We start from the raw sequence: 10881 nt of genomic DNA, 5'->3' as shown, positions 1-10881 counted from the left end.
TCTCTTAGTATTCATAGGTTGGCGGTCGGGTAGGTTAGTTTGCCGGGGGCCAGAGCGCTGTCTAGAGTTCACAGGTGGTCAGACATCAAACCATGCACAGTTTGAAAAATAGCAGAATATTTTAACAATAAAATAATTCTTAATCCCCTAAATTTTCGATTACTCCAAACTGTTTTTAGAGGAGTCGGGTTGTGATGGACATCATTCTCCAGACCCGTAGGAAGCAATTTCAATTTGGGGAGGGGGGCACAGCGCTATACATTTTCAGATGAGGGGGCACTTTTAACTACCAAAAGTTCCTTGACAAGCAAAAATAAATTTAAAAAAAAAAAAGGTCATTAGACATTTTTATTGAGGGGGCACAAGCATATAATAGCTATGTTTTCTATAGTAATCTATATATCGGCAAAATTATTGGGGGGAGGGGGACGGCCCCCGTGTCCCACCCCCCCCGGGTTCCTACGGCCATGTTTTTATAATGGGAAAAGATATCCTAATCCACCCATCCTATTGCCAAAATTTGGAAATTTATGACAAATGGACTACTCTTGTTATAAACATAACCTGCATGGTAAGAAATATAAGACCCGGGGAACTCGTGAACAGTACGCTACGGAGCATGTCATGTGCCCGTCTGGACCCCGTGTTTAGTGCATGGACAGAACGGTGGCATGAGTGCATTAAAACCGGAGGGGACTACTTTGAAAAATAATAAGCACTACTACCTGAAGATACTTCCATATAAATGAATAAGGTGAAGATGTCACTAATTATGATTCTGCTGATCCCGAGAAGATTTAAATGTTTTGCTACATGTGTATATAATCCCATGTAAAATGCTTATCCTCTATCGTAGCCCCATCCTATCCATGGGGACTATTATTTTAAACAAACTTAAATCTACACATTCCTTTTGATGCTTGCATATTGATATGACTAATAATGACCTTGTTGTTCTTGGGAAAATATTTTTAAAGATTTTTTTCTGTGTATTTCAATGTAAAACTTTGATCTTTTATGATAGGCACACTCTGTCCCTGGGGGTCTTAATTTGAACAAAATTGAATCTACACTATGTAAGATTGATTGATTGTATGTTGTTTAACGTCTAATTCGAGATTTTTTCACTCATATAGAGACGTCACCATATACCGGTGAAGAGCTTCAAATTTTGACCTTTACTTGGCACTCAGGGCCATTGAGCAGTGAGGGATATTTATCGTGCCAACGCCTGCCGTGACACGGGGCCTCGGTTTTTAAGGTCTGATCCGAAGGATCCGCAACTTTCACTTCAAAGTGCCGAGCGCATGGCGAAGGAACAGTTGCTACCAATTTTTTATCGACATAGGTCAGTCGCGGCCGAGATTCGACCTCACGACCTTCCGATCACGGAGCGAGCGCTCTATCGACTGAGCTACCGTGAACGGTTACTACCGGTATGTTAGAAAACCTTCCTATAAGTTTCATATTTTTCTGGTCCAGTGACTCTTGAGAAGATCTATAAATAACCCCACCAATTTTTTCACGAATTCTTTATTATCTCCCCTTGAAAGATGACTTAGACCTTTGTTTGAACAAACTTGAATTCCCTTTACCCAAAGTTGCTTTTTGTCAAGTTTGGTTGAAATTAGCCCAGCGGTTCTGGAAAAGATGTCGAAAATGTGAAAAGTTTACGATAACGACAGACAACGGTCAGTAAAGCTCATCTGAGCCTTTGGCCTTCAGTGTTTTTCTTTTCTTACCAAATTTCTTAATACTTTTACGTCAGTTAAGAAAGTTTCAGATTCCGTTAGAGTCATACACAAGTTATTTATCTTCCATTATACATATTATAGTCATATATTTTATCCATCTCCTATACTAGTTTTTCGGAAGATAAAGGCCCGATCGAGTGGACTCTCATCCGATGTAATGACAAAATATCCCTGGAATTGAGTTCCTCCTTCAGATTAATGTGTTTTGGTGTTGTTTGCACTTAATATGTCTTCTTAGAATGAGGTCGATAGGATGGAATTGATACACGTGGACTTTGATATTGGCCAAACGCTGATATTGCATTACACAGGAGAGCGAAAAACTGTCAGTCCGTCAACTTGACGCAAGTAAGACCAATGTTGAGGAAGAAATCAATTCATTGAAAAAAAGAGGTTTCGCCGAAAAGATTTATTCTCATTTCTTCGAGCTTCCTTTTTCTTCTCATATCTAATGTTTTTGTGATGTGGTAGACCTGGCTTTAATTTGCCTTTTCCATTCAAGACAGATCAGATATCCCAGATTTAGAAGTCAATCAAAGGAATTGGCAAATACTAAACCTAAGGAAATGCAAAATATGTTCTTTATCGGTTATGCAGCTTTGAAATATTGACTTCTTTACATGAGAAGCCTTTTCGTTTCCTCTTATTAGCCTACAACATTCTGCAGCGAGGACAAATGGTTAATTACAGTGATCGGGGGAACCTTAACCAATAGTTCAATATTCATCCCCTTAAATTAACAGGCAATGTACGCTCTTTTCCAAGTTATACGCTTAAAACACGAGACAAGGAAATTTTGCGCTGGTTGGTTCATTAAGACCAAACAGAGGGTTTCAAAGAAACTTGTTTAATTACTGCTTCTGAAATGTATGGTGTTTTGATTTTAATTTATACTTTTAAAATGCTATGAAACCTTTTGTATCCAGGTTTTGAAAATCTTAAATATAGTAATTCTATTGATCTTTTAATGCACTTAATTACATTACAAAATCGTCCAAGGTTTCTGGAAAAGGTCGCAGGGGGAGGTTCTCAGAGGGGTACTCCCTCCTTTAAGCAGAATTTTTGCTATCCTGAGCCGAAGGCTCAAATGAGCTTTTCTGATCGAAAAGTTCCTGCGTCCGTCTGTCTGTCACTCTGTCGTCTGTCATGTGTAGTCAGTAAACTTTTCGACTTCTTCTCAAGAACTACTGGGCCAATTTCAACCTGACTTGCCACAAAGTATCCATGAGTAAAAGGGATTCAAGTATGATCACATGAAGAGGTAAATAAGAATTAGTATAAATTTAATGACATTTTTTTAAAAATCTTCAGAACCGCTGGGCCAAAACTTGTTTTAAAAAAAAAGCTTCATCACTTAGTGTAGTTTTAAGTTTCTTGAAATCATTATCCCCGGAGGTGGGGTGGGCAACAACAGGAGTTCAAAGTTTTACATAGAAATATATTAGTATAGGAAATATCTTTAAAAATCTTCTTCTCAAGAACAGCAAGTCCATGATTAGTCATGATAATACAGAAGCATCCTCGGGTAGTGTAGATTCCCCGCTGGGGGTAGTAGTGTTGAAACCACTTATATATTTAAACTTTTCTATACCGAATTCTGCTTTTGAATTTCTCTGGCCAAAGTGCTCAGGTGAACGATGTGGCCCTTGGGCCTCTTGTTTTAATGGCTACCTTTGTGATTTATTATCGAGCATTCTGGAAGTCTGTTTTTTTTTCAAATAGAAGATGGGTGAACAAGGCAAGCAAAATTCCTATTGTGCAACAATTATGAAAGCGAAAAATTAAATCTCAATTATGACAAAATTTTTTTTATAAAATATACTTCGTTTAACAATAAAGATTCCCCGCTGGGGGTAGTAGTGTTGAAACCACTTATATATTTAAACTTTTCTATATCGAATTGATTTCTGCTTTTGAATTTCTCTGGCCAAAGTGCTCAGGTGAGCGATGTGGCCCTTGGGCCTCTTGTTTTAATGGCTACCTTTGTGATTTATTATCGAGCATTCTGGAAGTCTGTTTTTTTTTTTTTTTTTCAAATAGAAGATGGGTGAACAAGGCAAGCAAAATTCCTATTGTGCAACAATTATGAAAGCGAAAAATTAAATCTCAATTATGACAAATTTTTTTTTTATAAAATATACTTCGTTTAATAATAAAGTATATTGCATAAAAACTCTACTAATGGCAACAACCTCATACCGATTGAAACTTAGCATACACCATAGAGAGCAAAAGTGGTCATTCTTCATACTAAAGCACAATTTTCTAATTAGTGAGTTTTTGCTCCATACTCAAAGAATGCATAAAAATGTAGACATTCTTCAGTTTTAAAAAAGCATGGAGCAAAGACCCATTTTACCTTAAAAATATACTTATGTGACATGACATTCGTATTTTACCGAGAAATATTTGAAGTTTATTTAGTCAAGGGTCATATCACTTACGTAATTTACATGCCGGTATTTTTTATGAGCGGCATAGCGTAGTGGGTACGTAGCTTGTTAGTCTCGAAGAGAAAATTGATATTCAGGGTTTTTATTGCTTTGGTTAGAACCCCCAAGAATAACACACAGACCCGTAGCAACGGTTTCAAAAGTGAAGTGGGGGGGGGGGGGAGATTTTCAAAATCTGACAAGCAAAAAAAGAAAAAGAAAGAAACTGTCCAAAAAGGGGGGGGGCAACTTGCCAAAATAATCTGACAATTAATCTAAAATGTCCAATAAAATTCTTGTATTTGCCTGTGATGACCTTACAGTAACAAAGAGTGGGGGAGGGGGGGGGGTCAGCTTTTAAACGGAAATTTACCGTAGCAAATTAAAATACTATACTCAGAAAAAAAGGTTGGGACACTCATCACTGCGTTCTACGGGGCTGCCACATTTTTTTAAATCATAGAATGATTTTTGTCGAAAGAATTTTCCGCAGAAAAGTTTTGTTTGTCATAATTTTGTACCTTTCAATCATAAGAACTATACTCTACGAGGGGTTATCAAAAAGTTCGTGGACTAGCGTCATAAAATTAAAACCGCTTAAGATACATCAATGAATTTTTAAACATTAAATAAGCATCTTCTTTTCTATCCGTAAAATAAACTATAAATCATAAGTTTTATTTTTGAGTGAATCGTAAATGTGTTTGTAAGCAATGGTATGTCAAGGCGGCGCAACCTCGAACATGACGTATTTTCTACCTGAGTGTAACTGAGAAAAACTCTTCTGATATGAGTATTTGTCATCCGAAATTCCCATTAATTCACTCATGTAATATGACATAATTTTTCCGTAGAAGTTGTAATTTTTACCTGATTCTATATATTCTATGAAATTTTATCGTAAATTTTATAGGGAATGTCCAAACAATATAGGGGTTAAAAATGACGTCGAAAGGGGGTAGGGTGTCATTTTACAACATTCTATAAAGTTTCAGCCCCTGGAAAACCTGACATAGACCTAGAAAATGTTTAAACAGGCTAAAGAGAAATAAAATACATCCAGAGTACTTGTGTTTAAATACCAAGACAGATTCAGCAAGAAAAGAGACACACGGTTAATGTCGATTTGTAGTCAGGGTGTCCAAAGTCAGACACGTCGAAAAGTGACGTTGATCATTGGTTGACATTGAACACCGGCAAGAAAATTATGCAGGCAAATCAAGCGAGGAATTTTTCCTAAGTATAGATTTAATATTTACAATATTAATGCATTGAAATCAGGTGTTCATAACATTGTAAAGTCATATAAACAAGACGGGTTTAGAGAAAATGACGAGAGAAAATGACAAGAGAATCTCATCAAGATAAGTGTATTGAGGCAGAGGGAGCGGGCATGGAGAAATAATGACGTTGTCGGACGTCATAAAAATAAACGGCGACAGCGCCGGGTGATCGTATAATGCTCTTTTTATTTAATGATAATTTGGCAAATTATCAACATATCAAGCTGAAATTTTCAACACTTCTTAAACTTTTGTTGTTTTATGTTCCCTACAAATTTTGTAATCATCAACTACATAGTATTAATTTTATCGCATCAGTCCACGAACTTTTTGATAACCCCTCGTATATACTAAATTCACAAACTGAATATGACTTTTATGCATTTGAAGCTACAGGCATTTTGCACGCCTTGTTCGCCCATCTTCTTTATAAATAAAATCTAGTACAGCATTACTTCAGACTAGAAGCTAAAATACAAATGAATATTTGAAATACTAATGCTCTTTAGTCTTTAAAAAAAGGGGAAAAAAACAAATGGTTTAAATATTTTCCAAAAGAAAAATGGACAACCGAATTTCCACTCGCTTCAAATTCATTTATACACTTATTCCAAAGCATCTCTGAATGTTTACAAGCCGTTGGCAGCTGTTAAAGACACGACATTCAGCTCTGTTAACGGACAGATGGAAAACATATTTTTAAAAAAGCAATATTCATGATGTATCTATTCTTTTGATGAACAATCGATACTGGGAGAATGACAGACTCATTAGGCACGTATATTGGGACTTTATCTTGTGTTTTAAAGATAATACGGTTACTGGTGCTCGTAAACTAATTCTTGGCACGTCAATACTCATAACATTCAACACCCCCGTCCTAATTCGGTGGCTGTGTTCTCAAGAAAATACGCTATTTGGAGGAAATTATCTACACTCTGTAGCGGACTCTCTGGGGGCTGCAGGAGAAAGCATTAATTCTTCAGCAATTCTGTAACTGGAAAAACTATGCTGTAAAATACGTAGTAAGATAGAGAGAGAATGTCTCCAGAGAATAGTAAAGAAATAGAAGGGTTAGAAAAAGATAATGCTGTAAGCTTGACAAAATTCCAAAGATTGGAAGCAACGTTCACGATCGAGTTCACAATTTACACGCTTAATTTATTGAACATTATTGCCCTATGTTTCTTAAATATTAACACACAAGGGACATGAGACTGGTCTACATAACAAATTAGAGTCACGGCATTTTCTTTACGTATTAGTAGGTAGATAATATCATTATATATATCGACATTACATGCGTCATGTGTATACATAGTAAAAGAGCACTTCGTGACTGCTGTATAAAACATCTCACCTCGACAAAGTTCATAAAAATTGGAATGCTAAATACTCCCAGTGTCATTTAGTAGAGCTTCCTCCATAGTAAACTACTCCCCCAGAAGAATTCCTATGATATAGTACTAAACCTTCCTGGAAGGGAAGGTGCAAATTGTTTCGTAAGCTGTCTTTCAAAGAATTTGTCAAAAACCTGAGATAATGAAACTTAGAACCGAATAAGTTTCAAAATAATTTCATTATAATATACACAAAGGAAATTTGTTATTGAATCTCCAATCTCTTTTACAGGATCGCCTTCATTTATTTCCGAAAACTCCGTTTTACTCAAAGTAAGCGTCATTCTGTGGTAAATAGTTCTCTCTAATACCATTAAGAATTAAACAATTTAAGCAATCTGAAATTAATTTTCAAGGAAATTTTCTAAGAAGAATTTCCATTTTGGAAAACCTAAGGTTAGGTTGAGATCCTTCAAACTTAACACAATTAATTCTATTTACTATCATCTCAGTCCAATTTGAAATACCAACGGATTCAAATTCATAGGCAGACAGCTCGACAGCTTACAAACAATATCAGCCCCCGTTCCTTCGATACTTGCAACATGTTTTCTACACACGCTGAATCTATGTCAAAATATCATAATATAATATTTCTCCATTATTTTCTTAGAAAACCTGTTGATTAACTTTAACTAACTAGTTCGAACCAGTTTTTTGATGCCGTCTGTACATGAAAGAATTCGTAAGCAGTGAGCTCTTCTGTCAATGAAACATACCATGACATACAGATGAATACCCGGTAAATAAATACAATATTTTTCGTACCTCAATATTCGTGTACTTAATATGATTATTTATAAAGACATAAATATAACCAATAATGTTATTAATAGTGGGATTAAAGGTTGTCATCATATACTGCAGAAAAAATTGCAGTGGTTGCAACCTTTAATTCCCGTATTAACATATAAAGAAAGCATTTTACAGTTTAAATAATGTCATAATAATAACATATCATTGTGAATTGAACACCTCTCGGCACATATCACATGAATTTTATCCATATTAGGCATTTGTTAATACGGAACCGTTTTGGTGATGCAAATAATACGAAGGTTGTCCCAGAGAAACATAAAAATATTTATGTTAAATAATATATATTAAGTTAAGAATGTGCATGCAACATAAAGAAGGAACATGAACTGGGTCACTATGACCTATATCTGTAATTTTTGATTATGAAATATGAAGATAACGAACAGTAATCAAGCTCAAAATTCCAATGAAACAATACAAATCAGGAGCAGAGGAAACGGACCTCTAAAAACATCAGAAGTGGGATCAGGTGCAACAGAGGAGTAAGAATCCCCTGTCGACCTGTCACCCTGCAATGTGCTCCTTGTCATGATCAGGCAAACAGAAAAATTTGTAGACAATTCATTGAAAATAAAGGCCTAACAATTTGTTTATTTTATTTTATAACTTAACTATCATTATTCAGAGTATAATCATCCCATCTTTAAATACATTTATCTCTTGGACATTTATCGTTGCATAATGACCCATGTTCTGTGCTGAATTTCGTCCATAACTTCACAAGTTGATCAACCACAGATGATACAATACAGGCACATACCACAATTTATATCTTTAGTGAAATATAATCACCAAGTTTCCTAGCATTTTTGACACAGTTAAATTGGTCTGCTTATTTAGCTGATAACTAAATCAAATATCTATATCACTTCCTTAACAAATCACAACCACCCACGCCTGTTGTAATTAACCTGAGGATATAAAACAGAATGAGTCACTGCATGTGTGGGAGGAATAATGAGACAAACGTGTATTTCATATCTCAGCTTGGAGATCTTCAAGAGGGTCTTAAATCCAACATTCTTTTTTGTAAATGGTAACCAGAAATCTCTGATGAGACTGTAGCTCGACTGGTTTGTACTTACAACAAAGGAAAGATCAAAGAATACTTGGACTTGAAACTTTGCAACAACAATAAATAGAATAATGATCCTTGGCTTAATCTCTTTTTGTGGCAAGTTTTTTTTGTCATCAGACTAAAACTGTAGGAGGAGTAGCCTTTTAAAAGAATTTTATAGAAATTTTGATTTTAGTAACCATGGCAACATCATTCCACAAAATCAAAAAACAATGAGGACAATTATGTATTTCAGAGTAGTCTACTTGTGTGCCAAATTATATTGAAATCAGACCAAAACTCTAGGAGGAGTAGCATTTTGAAAGTATTTCAAGAATATTCTATTTTTAGTAACCATGGCAACACCATTCATCAAAATCAAAAACTGATACAGGGAATCATGTATCTAAGGGTAGTCTACTTGTGTTCCAAGTTATAATGAAATCAGACCAAAACTATAGGAGGAGTAGCATTTTGAAAGTATTTCAAGGAAATTTCTATTTTTAGTGACCATGGCAACACCGTTCATCGAAATAAAAAACCCATACATAGAATCATGTATATCTAAGTGTAGTCTACTTGTGTGGCAAGTTAAATTAAAATCAGACAAAAACTGTAGGAGGAGAAGGGTTTTGAAAGTATTTCACAGAAACTTCTATTTTTAGTAACCATGGCAACACCGTTCATTGAAATTAAAAACCCATAAACAGATTTATGTATCCTAGTGTAGTCTACTTGTGTGCCAAGTTATATTGAAATCAGATCAAGACTGTAGGAGGAGTAGCATTTTGAAAGTTTTTCTAAGAAATTTCTATTTTTAGTAACCATGGCCACACCATTCATTGAAATCAGAAACCCATACATATAATCATGTATCTTAGTGTAGACTACCTGTATGCCAAGTTATATTGAAATCAGACCAGAACTGTAGGAGGAGTAGCGTTTTGAAAGTATTTCCCAGAATTTCTATTGTTATAACCATGGGAACACCATTCATCGAAAACCAATAAACAGAATTATGTATCTTAGTGTAGTCTAATTATGTACCAAATTACTACGAAATCAGTCCAAAACTGTTGGAAGAGTAGCATTTAGAAAAATTGTTTACAGACAGATGGACAGGCAGCTAGACGGACGCAGGACCGACACGTTACTATCACATAAGCTATTCTGGTCTCTGACCAGTAGAGCTAAAAATTGGTATTCTTAATATCAGCAAATTCTGATTTTTTTTAAAATTTATTACAGATCAATCTACAGTCATAACAATCATTATAATTTATAATAGCAATTAAAACCCTGGGGTGGTGTGAAGTTTTACCAATAAAAAGTCCAATATTTCATGTGACTGAACTTTTGAATTACATAATAACAATTGCTGAAAGTATCTACTAGGCATTAATAACATTCCATTTTTAACTGCATTTCTTTGCATTGTTTCTTACATTCTTTTTGATTTTTTAAAACAAAGGTGGAGTTCTATCATTATGATTGCACAACTTATTATCAATATTTCATCAAATGAATTCAACACAAATAACAATGTGATTAGAAGCTGCTTATAACAATGAACCAACATGTATGCAATACGTAAAAACACAACATATAACCATTTATATAAAATACAAGATTTGTTGATATTTTTTTCTCCACTAAAGATATATCTATTTTTTTTAGTAGAAATAGAATAAGTTTGAGCTGTAAACAATATCCCTCTCCCAGAAACGTTGTTGATTTTTATAAACTCCTCAACAATTCTAGATAACTATGTAACATATCCATATATTAACTCATTAAATTATGAAGTAAACTACATATCCATACATACTCATAAAAGTTTGTAGTTAACTACATTATCATTACATTTGGGGGGACAAATCAGTGTTTACAATCACATATTGACAAAACAAAGTAAGAAGTGGGTTACTTAACTTTGTGTAATTTGTTTCCACTGGGGTAAAAATGTTGGCAGAACAAGGTTTTACTGCTAAGGCGCAGCCCATTCTCATTAAAATTTTTACCACATTTTTTTTCCTTTTAGTGTTTATTTCTCAGGTAGCACCTAAGGACAATAAGTAACAACAAAATCAAAGTACAATGACCACAACTTCACATCTCTGAACAGCAAAAACTCGC

Source organism: Saccostrea echinata, unplaced genomic scaffold (assembly GCF_033153115.1).
Source record: "Saccostrea echinata isolate AGI-Se365-2 ecotype Australia unplaced genomic scaffold, CSIRO_AGI_Sech_v1 ptg000054l, whole genome shotgun sequence".
Lineage (NCBI taxonomy): Eukaryota > Metazoa > Mollusca > Bivalvia > Ostreida > Ostreidae > Saccostrea > Saccostrea echinata.
Note: the sequence above shows the minus strand (reverse complement) of the source record.